At 35.1% G+C, this 20,948-nt stretch overlaps 1 protein-coding gene and 1 long non-coding RNA gene across 5 annotated transcripts in view; one reads left to right on the forward strand and one right to left on the reverse strand.

The window, feature by feature from the left end:
• Positions 1-19,581, forward strand: part of LOC117662475 (uncharacterized) — a 44,657-nt gene extending 25,076 nt beyond the window's left edge. For 2 of the 3 annotated variants that reach the window (XR_009622480.2, XR_015733254.1), the window contains exons 2-6: positions 5,833-6,029; positions 7,668-7,782; positions 8,619-8,675; positions 12,089-12,267; positions 19,164-19,581. This is a non-coding gene — a long non-coding RNA (uncharacterized LOC117662475). The remainder of the gene's footprint in view (positions 1-5,832; positions 6,030-7,667; positions 7,783-8,618; positions 8,676-12,088; positions 12,268-19,163) is intronic. The other variant, XR_009622481.2, reaches the window with a different exon arrangement.
• CDH18 (cadherin 18) overlaps positions 1-20,948 on the reverse strand; it is a 656,995-nt gene that overhangs the window by 562,742 nt on the left and 73,305 nt on the right. The window lies entirely within an intron of this gene.

Raw genomic sequence — 20,948 nt, forward strand, 5'->3', positions numbered from 1 at the left:
CTATAAATATAAGGAACTCAGCTGTGCAAGTCACAGTATTTCCTGTGACACCGTATGAAAGCAAAACCAAAAGTTGGATTGAAAGAAGCAGGATAGGAAGAGTATGGAGGCTTTTGAACATTTGTGCTGAGAAAGACCCAGCACAAATACTGTGGACATGAAGAAAACAAACCTATGGGTCATCAATCATATCAATCAAGAGTTCTCATTTGAGACACAAATGACCAGATTGAAATTATCCTACTCTGGACCCAAAGATCTATCTCTCTGCAGAAGGTTCTAATGCTGATAGGAGGGAAGGAAAATGAATAATAGTAGCAAGCAGAACAGTAGCAATGTGGATGTACTCAGTTACAGAAGCAATGGGTACATCACTCTTTTGGCCTTCTAGAAAAGTCTCAAGACCTGGTTCTGCCATGTGACATGGTGTCTAAGAATAGAATATAACCAAGGCAATGGTTGGTGGATTGACAGCACTCCCTCTAACATAACTTTATCAAGTGTTCTTTTTAACTTTGTCATAATGATGGCTTTTATATGATTTTATTTGTTACACACCCAGAGTCAAACAGGCAAGATGGGGGATAGAGAAATTTGAAAGACCTGAAAGCTAAGGTTATGGGGAAAATTTGTCTATGTAGTTGCTATGAGTCAACTCTGACTTAATAACAAATAATCAATTAGTCTCTCTGTAATCTGTTTTTAATTAAAACTTTTAAAACAACTTTAGAAATTCTTAAAATTAGCAAATAAAGTGTCAAAGGATTGGAATCTTCCTAACTAGTCTTCACTGATAGGATAGAATAGCTTTGGAGCATGAATTTGTATTTTATTTTATTTTATGGTTTTTATTCCTATATTTACAACCTCAGTATTTCTTTGAATTTGACAACTTTTATGTAAAACAATATACAGTTTCTTTTTGCAATTGTGTATTATGAATCTACTACATGTTTTTGCCATTTTTTCTGTCATTAAGATCTGTAGTCTTGTAAATGATTTATCTGAATGTATCAGAAACAACATTCTAATCAGAATGTAGCTGCAAATATTTCCTGTGGTATAAAATGGTTATGATGTAAACTGCTGTAACATACATTAAGAATTAGGAAAGCATCTTTCACAAGAGAGCTGGATTTTCATTAATGTCGGACTGACATTTGCAAAATTGATTTGTGTTGACATTTAGAGTACTTCTGTTGTAGTATGGGTTCATGTTTGACATTAAGCAAAGTAAATTACATTAGTTATGCTTAGCAGTCTTCTGAAAACCACTATTATTTTAGAAATGAGAGGATATTTCTACTCTGAAAAAAATATAAGAAGCCTAAGCAGTTTACTGCATATGTGTAGCAAGTGGAACTAAGAAGTGCTGTGATCTTGAAACATCACAGAAATCCATTGTAGAAAAGGATTATGAGTTATACTCCCTTAGAAAACAGCATCATAAGCATAAATTACTGTTGAAAAGTTTCAAAAGAAAGCAAAATTATTCTTCAAAACACCAGAAAACTAAATCTCACTGGGTTGATATGAACAAAGGGAGACAGAGGGCTCCTGACTTCATACCTCAAAGAATAGCAGCATTTTTTCCCCTAGCTTCTGAGAAAATGCTGGTCTGTTGTCATTAATTATCCTATAATCACTATACTATGGGCAACAAAGGTAGTATGAAGATTGATTACCAACAGGGTACAAGTGTCTTTCTTATAGGTACTTACACTGAATATGTACAGTAACTGTAGAATTGTTATTAATGCAACACTTGGGCCATATTGGGGTTTACGTCAGCTAAACAATGCCAGCTGGTGGGCCCGCAGGGGAGGGCCTTCTCTGTGGCTGCCCCAGCTCTCTGGAATCAGTTACCTCCTGAGGTCCGGACCATCCCCACCCTATTGGCCTTCCGAAAAGCAGTGAAGACCTGGCTTTTCCGGCAGGCCTGGGGCCTTTCTTGTGATCTGGTGAGATCCGGCCATGAATGGCATGAATGAGTTTTTAATGTTTTTAATTTTTTAATGTTTTTTAATTATTTTTTAAAATGTATTGTGAGCCGCCCTGAGTCTTCAGAGAGGGGCGGCATATACATTTAATTAATTAAATTAAATTAAATTAAATTTACAAAACTAAAACCCCCTTAAAGAAGCAGACCTTTACCTGTATGACTTTGAATTCTGCCTATTTATAGTTAGGATAATTTCTGGTTAAGGGTCAATTTATTCTGATAGGATTTTTATTAAGGCAATAAAAATCCAAGAGTGGTGTTTTTTTCAGACGTTTCCAGAAATGTTCTCATATTCATATTAACATACTTAATTTTTTTCTTTTTGATTCCTGTCGATGCTGAATGACTGGGACATTATTGCAAAATTGATACCCATGTATTAGTTATGATTTGCTCCACCATAAGTGTGTGTACAGGTTGGAATGCCAAACATCTAGTAACTGTGGAGGTGAAACTGATTTTATTCCTGGATGAGATTTCCAGTGTGGCTATTCTGACATTTCCATTACAAAGAAAGTGATTAATTTCCAATTGAATTGACATTCAAAACAAAATATTTTTGATTGAATATTAATGAGAGGGAAAAGGAAAACTGATCAGATTTGTGTATTTCTGGAGAAACAATTTCATTTGCACTATCTTCTGACTTAGCCAATTTTTGTTTTAAAAAGGAATAAATTCAATAGCTGGTATATATCAATGTGCATCATTTTAATGCTATTTTGCAAATATTGTAGATCTGTAATGTTAAGGGTCATTTAATAACTCTATACAGGGAGATCAAATTTGGCTAATTTAAACGTATAAATTACTTTTAGGCTGATTTGCCAAAACTTAAATAGTAGTCATAAACTAAAGGTAATTAGGAGGAAGAGGAATAAGTATTAGGTATATTTGCTACCTTGAATTATTTATAAAAATAATAAAGGAAAACAAACAAGTCTATAGAAAGCCTGAAAGGGTATTTATCTCTTTCCCAAAACTGGATCCTAATGTCTCCTGATGCTAATTCATCTAGAAAAAAAGCCCTCAAAAGCAGCTGGGGAGTTTTGCAAGATTGTAATAAGAGAGAAAGAAAGAGGGTTCCAATTAAATCTACCCCATGATACTACTATTTTGTCTTGAAAATACTTCAAAACATCAAATGTCTTTATTGTCCCCTTTTCTGAATTCTCCTATATTATCATAAGCAGGCCAAATTGTTATTTCTTTAAAAATAAAACTAAGTAACAAACTATAATGTTAAAAGCTCATAGCTATATTTTCAAATTACCATCTCCTTTGTAATAGTATGTCAAAAAAAAAAATCCCTCCAAGTTTGTGCTATAGCATTTCCTATAGATACATCATCAAAAGATATAGAGAAAGTTCTTTGGTACTGATGCCTTTCCTTAATAGAAAACACTTGTCAAGAGTTTAGAGCTCAACATAATCACAACTGAAGTAAAACTGAACTCAGAAGGAGGCTCCAACCTTGAATTGGTATGCTAAACAATTCCAATGGACAGATAATATCCAATTTAAAGCAAAATGGAAGGAGTATGTTGAAGCATTATACGGTAGATATGTCAGCATCCAACATATCTTAGAAGATATCCCTTACCTACTTAGACCTCTAGTACTAGAAGATGAAGTTCGATCAGCCCTCCATTAATTATCAAGTCAGAAGGTTACAGGAAATGATGGTGCCTACTGAAGTAAAAAAGAACCAGCCAAGGTTCTAAACAAGCTATGATAGAAAATACGGAAAGCAACACAATGGCCAACCAATTGAAAGAATTCAACTACGTTCCAGAATAGAGAGAGAGAGGTAACACAGTGTGCAAACTATCCTACAATATCCTTAATTTCACATGTTAGGAAAATGATTCTTAGAATCATCCAATGCAGGTTAAGCCTGTAAGAAAAAAGAGAGACCATATGTTCAAGCTGGCTTTAGTAAAATAAAAATGATGAACACAAGACATTATTACTGATTCACACTGGATAATCAAGAAAGCCAAAAGTACACAAAAAAGTCAATGTATGCCTCATCAGTTATGGAAAAGCCTTTGACTGTGTTGACCACACCAAGCTGTGGAAAGTGCTCCGAAAAATGGATATCCCAGAACATCTCATTGTCCTCATGAGAAACTAATATACAAGTACAGTATGGACTAAACTTGACAAAATGGACCGACTCCAAGGTGGTAAAGTATGACAAAGCTGTATTTTCTTCCCTGCTTTATTTAACATATATGCTGAATATATATTAAGGGAAGCTGGATTGGAAGGGTGAATATATTTTAAGGGAAACTGTATTGAAAGATTAGCATGATTTTAAAACTGGAGGAAGAAACATCAATAACCTGCACTATGTTGATGATACTACCCTGATAGCTGAAAATAACTTAATGGCACATCATCAAACAATCACAGTCATATTTTTTTAAAAAAAATAAATGAATCAAGATTGAGATCATAAAAAATATCCAACTTGTATGTGTTTAAGTCTCTTCTTTGTTATCTGTTACTAATGAAGGAAAAAATATACAAAGAGTAGCATTTCCAATAATGTTAAATCATTGAGAAGATTGCTAATATACATCTTAATAGACCATTCTAACCAAAAGAGTAGTGATATGTTGATGATCTAGTCATTCCAAGAAATCCATAAATGTTAAAAATGTTGCAAAGCATGCTCTGCTGCTTTTCTTGCCATTTTCATTTCCAGTGATCAATGAACAACAACACCAAGGGAATAATTTAGAGGTCTACAGATAGTAAATAGAAGTTTAGACTATGAGTTACAGTACAGCAAGAATAGTGATCATTACATGACTTCCATTATTATTTAAGAACTATAACTACTATATCATGCAATCAGCTAACTGATAGTTATGATGGGCAGCAGGTTTGGGTTCTCCAATTTAATGGAAAGTAACACAGCTCCTATTACAGAATCTCAAGATTGGCTCATAATCGAGGTGGCGCAGTGGTTAGAGTGAAGTACTGCAGCTACTTCAGCTGACTGCTAGTTCAGCAGATCAGCGGATCAAATCTCACCGGCTCAAGGTTGACTCAGCCTTTCATCCTTCCGATATGGGTAAAATGAGGACCCAGATTGTTAGGGGGCAATATGCTATTTAGTAGACTGTCTTTGGTGTAAGCTGCCCAAACTCCTCAGAGAGTGGGTGGCATAGAAATATGACTAATAAAAATAAAAAAAATAAAAAATTGACTCCTGCCCAAAAAAGACAATAAAATGTCCCCAATCAACCAAACTGAATACTATCAAAATAAGTGGAACAATTTTGTAACCCAATGTCAACCACCCAGAGTGCTTGGGATTCAGGCAGCATATAAATTAAACTGTTATTATTAAGATTTGCCGCACAATCAGCCAGATCTTTAGACTGGATTTGGCATTTTATCCTTCACAAGCACTTTTGCAATTGACAGATGGCGGTTTTTGTCAATACCAAGTATGTTCCAGTTGTGGGATTGCATTATTATACTTTTATTCATTAAACATGAAACTCAGTCAACTGAACATTTAAAAATGTATCACAAATATTATTGACTGGCACTGATGGTTGATACGGTTCCTGCCAGCATCCTAGGTATCGACCAAGTATCTTTTTAAAATGTATGATATTCCGGGTAGTGCAGGGTTTTTTTTGCAGTTTTGCTGGTGTTATTGTAGGAAACTGTACTTTCTTGATGTATTTTGTAAAATTCTTGGACATGGTGCTAAGTACCCCGATGACAATGGGTATCACTGTCACATGTTTCATCCATAATGGTGTAGTTTCGATGGCCAGGTCGTGATATTTCATGATTTTTTCTAGTTCTTTTTCTTCAACTCTGGCGTCTCCTGGTACAGCGATATCAATAAACTGTACGCTTCGGTTTTCGACAACTGTGATATCTGGTGTGTTATGTTCTAAATGATGATCCATCTGTATTTGAAAGTTCTACAAGATCTTCACCTTCTCATTTTTGACAACTTTTTCCACTTTGTGTTCCCATGACTTTTCAGATACAGGTAAGTCATATTTTTTACATAATGACCAGTGGATTAGTTTAGCAACTTGGTCATGTCTAGCTTTGTAACATCATCATCATCATCATCACCATCATTGAAAACAATTAATAAAACTCTCATTTAAGTTATTTATAACTCCATTGTGATTTGAATTGTTGCATACATTTTCAAAGCCTCTCAAATAAATTGGGGAAAAATAATGAATTTTTTCATTATTCTTTTAGTTTTTTCATTATTCTTTCGGCATTCTTTCGGTTCTTAGAATGAATGCTTTCTACATATATTTGCCTGCCAAAACAAAATGTCTGAATGTGTATTGTTATGGAAATAACTTTATCCAGACATTTAAAGATATTTCTTTGCTATAGTTACTGTAGATGGACTGCTGAGGTTATACCATTTCCTTGCTGATTAGTAATTGGAAAGATCCACAGTGCATAGGAAATAAAGCTATAGAAACACAACTCTGTTCCATGCATGCAACTGCAACACTAGGCTTCTCCTCTGTTTTGCAGAAGTCTTGATAGCTTTTGCTACTTTTGTTAGTAGCAGCTGCTGGCTTGAATTATAAATATTTAGGCAAAGTCATAGAAGAAAGATATAGAGATTGGTAATGAAATACAGTAAGAGAATGAAATTAAAAGGGGGAAAAGCTCTGCTCTGTGAACTGTAATAGAATATTCTAAAGGTCCCTCAGTGTAGGAAGTTGGTTTACCTTAGATGCCTCACTGGTTGTTCCTCCATGTCTGAAAGGAGCATCTTACAAGGAAGCAAATTGACTCATTGGGATCTCCTTGGCCAGGACGAACGAACAATGAATGGCAAATAATAATACCTGCTGAATAAATCCTAGAAGACTCTAGTTCCTGACTCTACTTAGGAAATTAATCCTTTTCATTTCCTGTTTAAATTTGAGAGAGTGGTGCTTAAGGGGATTGACACTATTTCTCTATACACATCCCACCATAAATTAATCTGCAGTCCTGTGGCCTTTGTGTTTTTCTTTCAGACTCCTTGTAATTATAGTTTTAGCACTCACAACCTCCGTGGACTTCTACCAATCTGCCTTGCCATTTTGCAGAAGTAAGGATGTTTAAAAAGGAGAGAGAAAATTCCTCCAGTTTACAGCTATCTCTATCAGAGTTTTGGTTATCTGTGAGCAGGAATAGCCAATCAATCAATAATAAATAAATTGTAATAAATTGATTGATTGATTGAGCAGGAATATGGTTAATATTTCTCTACTTGCAAAATTGTGCTTTTTGTGTTCCTTGTTATGCTACTAGAGTAGAACTAGTATAGACAAAAAAAAAGGGGGGGGACAGGTTGCGCTTTTTTAATTTCTTTGAAATTACAATTAGAATTCCAGATATAAACTAATTTTGCTAAAGTTTCTCCTTCCTTTTTTATGAGACGTTCAAGTGCAGTTTGCATTTCTCCAGGGATTTTTAAATGTGGTATAAACAACTTGTTTAAGTTCCACTCTCTTAGTTATATGAAGGATTGCATAAAGCATTGACTTATACTGTAAAGTTGGAATTCAACAAAACAAATTTACACCATGTGGAAAAAGTAGTCAATTCTCCCTTTATATATACACTGTGACCCTAAAGTTGCTGTGCTTTTGATTTTCAAAAGGTGAACTTCTGAGCAACTGAAACAAGATTAGCATAGCAATGGCAAACAGTACTACAACAATAATCTTCCTCCATAGTATTCAATCATTTGGAATTCATATTGTTTGGTCAACCTAGTAAGTTACAGTTATTATTCTACTTCCAAAAATAACAGAACAATGGTACTGTTACAGTATATGTTGAATAGCAACATAAAAATGCAATATTTTAAGCAATAATTTCCAGAGCTATAAATACCTCCCTGGAAATAGAGATAGGTGATTATTGTGGTTCCCAATTCTTACAACTATTTCACACCTCTCTGATAATGTAAGAAAACCACTGCCATGGAAGAACAATGAAATGAAAATCGAAACAGCCTGCACTCCTGACTAATCACACAAAGTAGTACAATTCTTCCTACAATGAGTTGGAATAATGCAGGTTGGAATACTGATATCTGTTTAGCAAATCATATGTAAGCAAATAAAATAGAGGAAGGAAGGTGATAGAGTAGGCCCAAATTCCTAATAAAAGTTCAATAAAGCTTTAGCTTTTAAGACAAAGCATAGTGCTTAGTTTGCAAAAATGTAAGTGAATTATGGAACAAGGCATAAGGCACCCATAAGAAAGATTTACAGAAAGTATTGCTAAATATGGATTGCTGAAATAAGTTTAGTAGAATTGTTATGGAATATGTAAAACTTTGTGGTTAACTTACGTACAAATTAGAAATAGATTTGCTGAATATTGCATTATGCATAGATGGAAATGCTGAGACGTTGACGATAAGACACAACAAAAAGGTTTTGTGAGTGTATGACATCAAACATGTGTAACCTGTGGTAACTACTGTATAAAACCCCTAAGTAAGCACTGATGGGCTACACAGGCTTTGAGAGATACTTGTGTTCTTTTTTTCTGCATAATAAACTTCATTTACAATCATCACCTCAATGTGTTCAATTTTCAGCAAGAGCACACCAAGTAATGAATCCAGTCTTGGGCTGGGACAACAAAATGAAGGAAGGTAAATCTTAGTTTGATACAGATTGTTATTTAAAAAAGGGGGGTCTTCTTACTCCAATATACACTTTTTTATCTGACAACTCATTAGGTTCTTTTCAGTCACTCAGGGAGCATAAGAAGTTTTTATAAAGCATTTGTAAAAGCTAAGAAAGAACAAGCTTTGGAAGAGGACTGGAGGGAGATTAATATTCTAATTGCAGCGGCTAAGATTAAGAATCCTGCTTGATTCTGGTGCCTATTAACTTCTCTCCTATGGATTGTTATTTATGTCTCATCTGCCAAATGCTTGCAGATATTTGGGAGAGTTACTTTCAGAACATTTTCAATCCAGTACTATTAACTAATCCAGTGGTGGTTTCCCACCCAGAGGTGACTTCTCCCAAGTGGCCATCTGTGTCTAGAGCTAAAGCTAAGAGTTTCATTTACAACTGAAATCTGGGAAAGCTTCTGGAGGTGATTCCATCCCTCCAGAGTTGCTAAAAGAAAGTAAAGACTGATGACTCCCACTGCTGGCTGCTCTTTTTTTACTCATATTAATAGTACAGTACATTTCCATCCTAAAGTAATGATGTCATAGTTTATTTCTCTTTATAAGTATATAGGAAATAGATTTAACCCTGGCAACTATAGACCAATTAGCTTGCTTAATACAACATGCAAACTATATGCAAAGTATCTTTATTTAAAATGGTTGGACTGAGTTCAAAGTGAAAATGTTGTTATTGAGGACAGCTGGGATTTAGAGGAGACTGTGGAATTTTAGACCACTGTCACATTGCACCATTTAGCTGAAAAATACATTTCATGCCCAAAGGTACCCTTTCTGTATCCTTTGTGGATTTCAAATGTTTTTGATCAGATTCTAAAGGAAAGGCTATGGCTCAGACTTCAGGAACTCTCAATGGATAAAAGATTGCTCCTTGTTATCCAGAGACTTTATTGTAACAGCTCATTGAGAGTGAGTTGTTCCCTTCAGGGGTACCTTTCTGTAGCCATTTCCATTAAAAGATGGGTAACTCAAGGATATAGTCTATCTATCCCAGTGGTGAAATCCAAATGTTTTTACTACCGGTTCTGTCGGCGTGGCTTGGTGGGTGTGATGTGACTTGGTGGGCATGGTTTGGTGGGCATGGCAGGGGAAGGATACTGCAAAATCTCCATTCCCTTCCCACTGGGGGAAGGATATTGCAAAATCTCCATTCCCACCCCACTACAGGGGAAGGATACTGCAAAATCCCCATTCCCTCCCCACTCTTGGAGGGGCTCCCTCTGGGGTGCACCCGGAGGCTCCAGCTGGTTCAGAACGCGGCCGCGCGGGGGATTATGGGGGTGACGAGGCACTCCCATGTGACACCTCTCCTGCGCGAGCTGCACTGGCTCCCGGTGGTCTTCCGGGTGCGCTTCAAGGTGTTGGTGACCACCTTTAAAGCGCTCCATGGCTTAGGGCCGGGGTACTTACGAGACCGCCTTCTGCCACCAATAGCCTCCCACCGGCCAGTACGCTCGCACAGAGTGGGCCTCCTCAGGGTGCCGTCTGCCAGACAATGTCGGCTGGCGACCCCCAGGGGGAGAGCCTTCTCTGTGACGGCGCCCACCCTCTGGAACAACCTTCCCCCAGAGTTACGTACAATAACAGACCTCTGGATTTTTCGACGGGCCCTGAAAACCTATTTATTTCAACTAGCTGGGCTGGCTTGAGTTAAATTTTAAATTGATTTTAAATTGGGTTGTTTTAATTTACAGCCAAAATATTTAATTATTTTAATACTGTTTTTAAATTTTGTATGCTCTGTTTTTTACTTTGGCTGTTCACCGCCCTGAGTCCTATTTGGAGAAGGGCAGTATAGAAATGGAAACAAACAAACAAACAAACAAACAAACAAATAAATAAATAAATAAATAAGGATATTGGAAAATCTTCAATCCCACCCCACTCTGGGGCCAGCCAGAGGTGGTATTTGCCGGTTCTCTGAACTACTCAAAATTTCCGCTACCGGTTCTCCGAACTGCTTAAAATTTCTGCTACGGGTTTTCCAGAACCTGTCAGAATCTGCTGGATTTCATCCTTGATCTACCTCTTACTTTTTAACTTGTACATCAATTCAATAATTCATGCTTTCGTTCTGATCATCAGTCTTTAATATTGGTAAATTGTGTGATTCCAACCTTGCTATGTGCAGACAATGTAGTAATTTTGTTATGTCCCCTAGGGGAGAATGAGAAGGACATTGGCTTCCTTTTGCAGAACAACTTGTATTGAACTATCAGAAAACTACAGTGCTAAATGGCAAATTAATGAGACCCTATAGAGAGGCATGAACATATAAACATCTGGGGGTGCATTTCTAAGCTCTTTATCTTGCAGCATGCATTTCTTTTATCAGGCAAGAGATGTGGGCCAATGTGTCTCTGTGACTCTCTTAAGATTCTTCTGTTCATAGATGACACATTTTATTCCTGCAGCTTGCAAGGTTTTTCTTGTTAAGGTCATCTCTCAGCTTATTAGTGTTTTTTCAATTTGCATTTTTATAAAGTTTAATATTCTTAAAGCTGTCCAGTCCAAATTTATAAGATCAATACTTACAGCTCCAAGATGCATGAAGAATGCTGTTTTACAGTTAGAGACAAATATGGTTTCTGTGAGTGCCAGAGCCTGGGTCTGTCTCCTTAATTTCTGGTTCTGATTTTTTTTTCCTCCTGTGGATATGGCTTCAACAGTCAGAGACAATTTTAAATCAACTTGACTAACAAAAGCTAATAGCAAACTCCAGTCCTTAGGCTGTTTCTTTTTTGGAAACTCTCTATCCATTAGGGCTTGAAAATGCCAGTAACCATCTTAAACAACACATTTGGGATATTGATTTTCAAACCAGTTTAAGACTAGTATCAAACTCAACAGTTTATGGATTCTTCTAAAATGGGCATGTTCTCTCATCTCTCTTCAGTTCTAATACTGAAATTTTGTCACCTCAGCCAAGTTGGATGCTCTATCTTCTGCAGTTCTGTGGAAACAGTATAAAACATCCATTTCCAGAAGCGGTGATGTCCACGTGAAGATAGTTCTGTGGAATTCCTGCTTGATTTTGTTCATCCTTCCCATTATAGAGTTGCCAGGTGTCCACTATTTGAGTGGACAGTCCGCTTTTTTCACATTATGTTCACTATTTTTTTCCCAAAATAGTGGACATTTTTTTTATTCAAAAGCTTTATGATGAAATGGTACGTAATCTAAAGCTGTACAGTCTAAGAGAATAAGGATAGGAGAGTCGTGTTTTGTCTTTTTTTTCATAAGTTAGAATGAGACAAAGATCGAATATCCATTGAACTCGATTCTCCGAAAAAATTAATGATGAGATTAAAATAAAAATACATTATAAAATTATGTACAGTTCACATTTTTAAAATGTATTGTAGCTTGTGTTGACTGACCTAAAATGGCGTCGAGTGATGAGAGTGACAGCGGCGAGATTTCAAATTCTTTAAAACGAAAGAGAGGAGTGTGCAAATATACCAAAGACTGGGAAGCTACTTTTGCATGGATTACCAACAGCGAAACCGACAGAACAAATACGATGGCCTACTGTAAATTGTTTGTAAGAAAATATATAATTTAATTGTAATTTTTTTTATTTTTTTACTACTTAACCCTCCCCCCCCGCTTGTCCGCTATTTTTTGGAAGCAGACTTGGCAACCCTATGTAGACATTTAACCAAAAAAAAAAAAAATGCTACTCCAATTTGTGTTATAGTTACTACAAGTGTGTGTTTTATAACTTGATTACTAATTAAGATTATATGTGTTTTATTGTTGTGCTTTCTGGCCTACAGGCCATAAAAAGGTTTTGATTTGATATGTAAATTTATGTATCACCTAGCATGGCTTTTCCCCCATGATCTCATATAGGAAAGAATGCCTTAGAGATAATAATAAGGAAAAGGAAAAAACATCTAATATGCAAGGCTGTCCTTGAAAGTCAGAACTCAAAAAGGAAATTGAATAAATCTTGTAGGCTTAAAACCATAACTTTATGACCAGATAGTTATTTTTTAATAATAATTTTACATCATGAAAAGAATAACTGCAGCTCTCATTTCAAACTTTATTGAATAATATGTTTTTTCATGTGAGCAGAAAATGTTAAGAATTGGGCCTTTGGGTTTTGCAACTTTACTTTGATACAGTACACCTCAATAATTTTATTACAGGTTTGCATTTCTTTATTGCTAAAGTATAGTTGTTCTCAGCAAGACTGAAAACATGAAAAAGCATTTTTGGTGAACAATTTTAAAATTGCAGAATTTACTAAACTTAATCATTTGTTTTTGCTTTGCTTTATTTTCATTATACAATTCAACATATCCTCCAGGATGTTAGTGTACTGCATGGACTATTTTAACTGTTAGGATATAGACAGCAGGTGGGACTGAGACAAGAGACTATAAAGAAAGTAATTGGTTGATTTAGGCATCCTGAAATGAAGGAGAATGGTAAATGTTTGGGGAATATAAAAAGTTTGTTGAAATACAAACTTACATATATTCGTGTATTGTGTTTGAGAAAAGGAATGAACTGAAAATCATAACTGAGTTGATTAGATAGATAGAAAGAAAGAAAAAGCAGAAAATATAGAAACGGACAATTTACCTTATAAGTATTTCAGTGATTTATTTATGAGAGAATTGATGAGAAAAAGATACTGAAAGGTTCTGAATGTAAGGCAGATCATGTTTTAGATCCCAGATCCAGCATATCCATGAATAAAAGGAAAGAAATGAAATAAATTAATCTGAAAGTAGAACGATTTCAAGAAGAGAAAGAAAGGCAATTAGAAATTAGATTAATATATCAATGGAATGGCTGGAAAACAAATGTAAGGAAGATTATGTGGCCATTATATTGAACAGAGAGAAAATAATTATGTTATAAAGTGTTTCAGGAATGTATAGAAGGAGTTACAGTATAGTAATCTTTCTCTTCAGGGAAGGTTGTAAAGATGTGGCAATGGGGGGTGATTACAGAGAGCTCTGAAAGAAACTGGTTATCTGGACCCCAATCAGTAAGATTTCAATCCATACTGAGACAGCATTAGTAAGGTAGTAAATGAGATGCAGAAGATCTTGATGGTTTTCTGTAAACTTGGAAGGAGGTAGTGTAACAATTATGGTTCTTCTTGGCCTCTCAAATGCTTTCAGTGTCACTGACCATGTTATCCTTCTGGCCCATCCAGACTGGAAGGCATGGTACTGTAATGGTTCTTCCTCTTACTCTGTGGTTGGGTCCAGTTGGACTTCACAGGAGAGAGTCAAATCTGAGGTCTTTAGGATGTAGGATACATCAGGGCTCTATACTATAAACACCACCTGTTTGATGTCTACATAAGACTGCTGAGTCTGTTTATCCATAAATTGGGTCAGATTTCATCAATATGTGGATGATATCCAGTTATGCATCTTGATTTCAAGACAACTAGGCAATTCTACCAATGCTTTTTCTGATTGCCTGGAAACTGTAGGGGGGACTGGATGTAAATGCACAGCCTCTAGGTGAGGCATAACAACACTGAGCAATTATAATACAGTAGAAATTGGTTAGTTAAAAAGTGAGTGTGCCAAAACATGAGGTCTCTTCTGCCTTTAATTTCCATAATTATTTCTTACTTTTTCTGCACTTTGCAGATGGATGTATGCAAAATGTGATCCCATTAAAATGTTACTTATGCTATTAGAGTGAAATATATATGAAATATGAAACATCTGTTAGTTCATTATTTCCCATTTTTTAAAAAAAACTATCACTTGAACTATATCAGAAATCTATAAAAGAATATTCGTTGTTTCTTTTTTGAAAAGAAAACAACATCAGAAAATTTGATGCCTAGGATCACTTTTCCAAACATCTATAGGAAAGGGGGAAAGAAGCTGCACTGTAATTATACAGAATAATTATAATTATAATGAATGAATGTGCTGACAATTATGTAGAAATAATCAATTCTGAATCACAATGACTTTTTTTTCTATGTGCTAGTGTCGTCAGAGTAGATTTGTCAAAAAATGTTTTATATGTCTGTAAACAACACAAGAGTACACAACTGTACTCTTAAATCTAATGTTTCTTTCTCATTCTGTTTCCTATTCTGATTTCTAATGTCTGAAGAGCCGTCATAGCTGGGAAGTGAATTTTTACATAGTGAATGTCACTATAATTGGTCCCCTAACTCTATCAAGAAATATAAGTAATATAGTTAATTCCATTCTGTTTAAATTCCTGAGTCAGGTTACCAAAAACTCTTGAACATCAAGGTAAATGTGAAGTACTAAATTTGTGCCTAGAAAGTCAAAATCACTAGTAGCACCATGGATGTCAAGAAAATCTTATGTTTTGGCAACTGATGGTATAAAATTCCCAAACCAAGAAGGAAAGGCCCTGTCAAGTTCACAGTCTGCTTCAAACTAATGCTGCATAACAATATCTTTCTCTTAGGGTAGCAAAATAATGTCCTAAAATGAAGAGTAGTGCAATGCAATAAAAAATTACGGCAAATATCAAATATTCAGAAACACATTGATACACACACACAGATAGATTAAAACTTGTTTTCATCACAGGGGAAACTGAAAAATATTATTGTGCATTTAGCTCATCATGATTTAGTCTTGGCTGATAACAGTTTTCCAGTTTTGGTCTTTAAAATTACCTGATACAAAAGAGAGAGAGGAAGAGAGAAGCCAGCAACTGAATCTGTTATCTATTCTATGCAAAATATGTTTTACTATGATGTAATTCCAAACCAGAAAGGGTTTCGTTTTTGCTAGAAGTATATTCCTTCAAAATTAGAAGAAACTCACGAATGTCAGAAGTAGAACTTAACTCATGAAAAAAGAATTATCCCTCCCCACCCCTCCTCCCCATCAGCAATGCTTTCTTTCTTCTTTTTTTTGTCATTAAATTATTTTTCTCCCACACTCAACTCTACTCTGAGTATGAGAGACATAGTTCCTGATTAAACTTCACCTTTGCCATGAAATCAACTGATGACCTGAGTCATAGCATTATTTTCAGTTTCCTCTGAAAGATAGAGGTGATAAAAATACAGGCATTTTACAGTGATTATGGATATTGTCAGTTTGTCATTGGGTATCATTTATCTACTCATCTGCCTGGATAATATGAAATATAGTGAATTGGATTAAATATGTGAATCCCAGGACACCAGGAAATATAGCTATAGTTTTGGTAATATTTGGTATTTTGATAACACATTTTGTTTTTATCCTTCATTAGGTACTTCTTTTCTTCTATGACTTTTCCTTCCTCCATTCCAATAACCGCTACTTAGTCTGAATTGCTTCTTTAACTTGTAGATAATTTAAATATTGTCTTCTTTCTCTCTTTTTCTACTTCTCAGTCTCTGTCTCTCTCTTGAATACTTAAAAATACTTCTAACAAGAATGCTAATTTTTACTAATTTTAAAAGCATTCTATAACATGTCTAAATTGCCATGAAATCCGTTGCATTGATTCCTGTTTTCATCTTAGCTTCCTGACTTTGGTCTTTGAATTGTCTCTATTATCATTGATATAATTTACACTAAAGCATTGTTGATTAAAAAAAACATTTATTGGCAAACAGACTGCTTTTCCACTTTAATCATATAAAAACAAAATAATGCAAGAAAAGCCATCTCCCCCCTCTCCCTTTGATATCTGATGATAGCTGACAGCATTATGTCTAAGCAGTATGGAAATTTTATCCATGGAATTGATGTTATCTGTGAAGGTTCATTCATATATAGATGTTTATTCCTAATGGTTTCAAAAATAGACAGTGACTTCCACATGTAGTGGAAGTTTTTAAGTGTTCAAGAATCCCTTTATACTTTGAATACAAAACCCTTTATACCTCCAGTAATTGGGCTTCTTTCCCCATTTTTGAACCCTGTAATTCGTTAGTTACATTGGTAGTATAGACTATGAAGGCATATATTCTCATTACAGAGACAATGCAATGTACAATTATACAGAAGATTGGACTGAGGAGAATCTCTATTACTGATGCACCCTCACTAATACTGGATAACGTGTAATGTCTCAAAGTGATAAAGAATTGCTATTAGAGAAAAATCCTATGTTTACCATTCTTTGTTCTCTGAATAAAAAAAAAGTAGCATAAGTGTGACAAAAAATAAAGATGACAGTAGAGAGGGGAACAGTTATTAACAAGAGTGAATTCCCATCACTGCATCTTTTAACAATTCTTGCATTGTTAAAAACCACAACTCATTTCCCACCTTCTGTATATAAATAATGGATGAGAATGACAGAAGCCAAAAGCTTTTCCAGCTTGTCTTCATTTTGGCAGCTTACAAAAAATTCCTGAGTTCACCAACCTTTTATCCCTTCGATTTAAAAGTGTATTTTTTAATAAGGCTCACTCAGCTGAAACATGTTTTTCTAGCTGAAGTGCAGAGCTATTAGCATTGAGTACTTTCTCAGTCAGGCATTAAGGACAGAACAATTCCCCAGAGCTTGGCTGGAAGAAGGTGAAAGTCCTGTTTGTAGCATATGTACACATTGCATTTGTTTTTCATTACTAATTTCCTTCCTTCCTTCCTTCCTTCCTTCCTTCCTTCCTTCCTTGGCACTAAAGAGAATGCAAAATGATGATTATGCTTTTAATACTATTACTGCTGTTATCTGTAGAGAAAGAATCCCTCAATGAAGGAGATGAGCAATTCAGAAATGTAGCAAATAAAAACAGGCAGTCCTCAACTTATGACCACACTTGAGCCCAAAATTTATGTTGCTAAGTGAGACATTTGTTAAGTGAGTTTTGCCCCATTTTACAACCTTTCTTGCCACATTTGTCAGATGAATCATTGCAGCTGTTAAGGCAGTAGTATGATTGTTAAGTGAATGTAGTTGCCCCATTGACTTTGTTTGCCAGAAGGTTATAAAAGATGATCATAAATATGAGTCAGTTGCCAAGCATCTGAATTTTGATCACATGACCCTGGGAATATTACAATGGTCATGAGTGTGAACAATGGTCATAAATTACTTTTTCCAATGCTGTTGTCAATTCGAACAGTCACTAAATGAACTCTTGTAAATTGAGTACTACCTGAAGATGATGGATAGATAGATAGATAGACAGACAGACAGACAAACAGACAGACAGACAGACAGAGAGAGAGAGATAAGGTAGGTAGGTAGGTAGGTAGATAGATAGATAGATAGATAGATAGATAGATAGAGATAGAGATAGATATAGATAGATATCTAGATAGATCTCTAGCAACTGTAGAGATAGACAAACAGATATAGAGAAAAAGAAAGAACAGCATCAGAGCTTAGAAGAAAGGAAGGAGCTGTACCACTGTCATTGATTAATGGCACTAGCGAAAAATTATTGAAAAATGTTCCTGTAGAAATTCATTCAAATCACCTTGTCCTCTCATCCTCAGATGAAAGTAGAATGATCCCAATGTTTTTCCTAATCTTGCATTTTGTAATAGGGAACTACAAAAACTCAAATATCTTTGTAAATTGCTATGTTATATGGTGGAGGATTGTGTATTTAGGATAAGAGGATCCCTAGACTAGGAAATTTGGCTTCCTCTCTTTTTCCCTTATGAGAGGTTCAAAATTGGCTCAAAATTTCATTTCCAGAAAAACTTTTCACAGTTTTAAATTACAAAGAATGTTTATCAGAAACATAGTGTCCTTGAAATTCACTGGAGGCTACTCTAAAGAAGAACTTCCATAAAATATAAGCAGCCATGAAGATAGCATTCTATGGTTTTATTCAGATTTTGTAAATCCAAAATCATCAGTAAAACAACACTTTTCTTAGAATGCCACAAATGTCATAAAATGACAACTTTTTCATGTTGTTTAGTTTTTTGGAAATCTGAGAAAACCTGGCATGATATCACAGTTGAAATACCTGCAGTTGTTATAGTATTAAGGTGCTAGATGAGTTCAGCAAAATTAATTAAAATTGGAATTACTTGGGTTACGTTCTAACAAATGCATCAGCATATTTTGGGACACACAGTCCTGCTTAATACCCATTTTTTAAAAAATAAAATTTAGCAGTTTATCTCTAGAAAATTTTTTTGGGATTTTGACAGCAGGGACTTATCTGTCATAAAGAATGGTCAGAGTATAAAACAATAACATGCTGTGATCTGCTTTTTAGGATGCTTTAATCAACCTATGTAATAGATATATATTATTGGAAACTGTGGTCAGTTATGATTTGAACTACTGACTTGATGATGCTTGAATTTGGATTCCTGAACCAAACTGTGGATTGAACTAAAAATCTTATTCTTCCAGCCTCATGATTTTATGAATAGAATCTGAGTGAAGAAATGAAGTATGTTAAATATACCCTTCAAGCTTGCTTATATCACTAGTAATCACAATGCAACCAGTCCTTTCTTAATTAACTTTATGTTCTTATTTTGTTTGTAAATTCAGATAATTAACCCAAGGCCAAATGAAGCTGGAAAGGAAAACAGAGAAAGACTTTAGGGACTCATATACTTCTGTTTTCAAATAAATAAATAAATACACACAGGCACACAGGCACGCACAAGGACCTGAACAAAATCAAAATGATTTGATTTATAATTGCAGATGGACGAAATTATGGAGAAATGAGTGAAGAACAAAGAGGAAGCTTATTCAGATATAGAGAATGAAGAAAGCCTACTGAAACATTTTGCAAGCCATGATAAATGCTATATCAATTTAATCCAGAGAAAACAATAAATTGCTTTTCTCCTGACCTTAGAATTCAACACAGAGAAATTAATCTGGAAATGAAGGAAATATATGGAGAGACTATCTTGAATGTGTTTGAAAAGAGTAAATTTAACTAGTTGAACAGACCAAATCTTCATGGGAATTCTGATTTGTTTATTTCTGATTATTTATTTTTAATGAAAGTATATTTTAAAAAAATCACTGTCTGGGTGATCTGGAGCCAGGCACTCTCTCTCGGCCCAATCTACCGCACAGGATTGTTGTTGTGGGAAAATAGAAGAAGATCTATAGAGCCATTCTGATACAGTGGTTAGAATGCAGTATTGTAAGCTACGTAACTCTAGGGTTGATTTTCACCTATCAGTGCATAGGAAAGGAAATCTTTCTTTTTTCAACTGCAAACTAGGAAAAAAAAAACACCTTTGCCTCCTTACATAACAAAGAAAAATTTTAAAACACCACAATTTGATGCCATTGTTATTCTCCTCAACAAACACTTATTTAAAATTCGATGGCTTAAAGAATGGAGAAGAACCATTTTCCTATGAAGTAGTACGTCTTCTGCCTTGCCATACACAATCCCAATTTTTTAAAAAAATTAGTCCATTTTAAAACACAGAAGATGTTTTAAAACAAATACTAAGCATTTCCTATATTTTGATCCTAAAGTTATCAGAATTGTGTCATTTCAGAGCCTCTGGTTATCTGGAGCCTGTATCCCAATCATCCCTGACAATACTTACTGCTGAACCTTCAAAAAGGATTCATAAGTTTGCCTGATGTAGAAGTGAGCCCATTTTTCAGTGAGGGATAAACTAATTTTGCTGTAATCTTAACAGAGTATGAGGCATTGCCCATTGGGGAACTGTTTGTAATGAAATAATGCAATTAAGTGACAGGCCACTAAACTATTCAGCACATACAAGAAAGAAGACCCTTTTCTGTAACACAGAACGTATTTTCTGTTTATCTTATTAAATGTCCCTGTGGGTTATGTTGTAAAAATGTTTAGACCCTCAAAAACAAAACCAACAAAATAAAACAAAACAAAAGTAGAGTGTAAATCAAATACATTAGCACTTGGCATTTAGACTGCACCAATCATCTCAGAAGTTCCAAGTGCTTTACTAACATTAATTACTTATATCCCTTTGAGCTAGGGCAGGTTTATTTCCATGGCTTTACTATTGAGATCCACAAAGTTCAAGGTCAAGCAAGCACTGAGAGAGCAGGAAATGAAAGTGAAAAGCCATTTTATGCAATATAGCACAAGAGAATTCTGAGTACAAAATATACAAGTATTGAGGCAATGAATGAAGCATAAACCTCAGTAGTGAATGAATGATAGATTTAACTGCATGTTTATTGTGAAGAAATGAAAGGCTGTAAAGTGAACTGGAATGCCATAGCAAAGTTCATATTAGCTGCATTAATTGGGGGAGGAGATATGGCCTGTCACTCTATCACAGCACAACTTCTTCACAGGATTGTTGTGAA

This window comes from Pantherophis guttatus, chromosome 3, assembly GCF_059756535.1.
Source record: "Pantherophis guttatus breed Tessera chromosome 3, ASM5975653v1, whole genome shotgun sequence".
NCBI lineage: Eukaryota > Metazoa > Chordata > Lepidosauria > Squamata > Colubridae > Pantherophis > Pantherophis guttatus.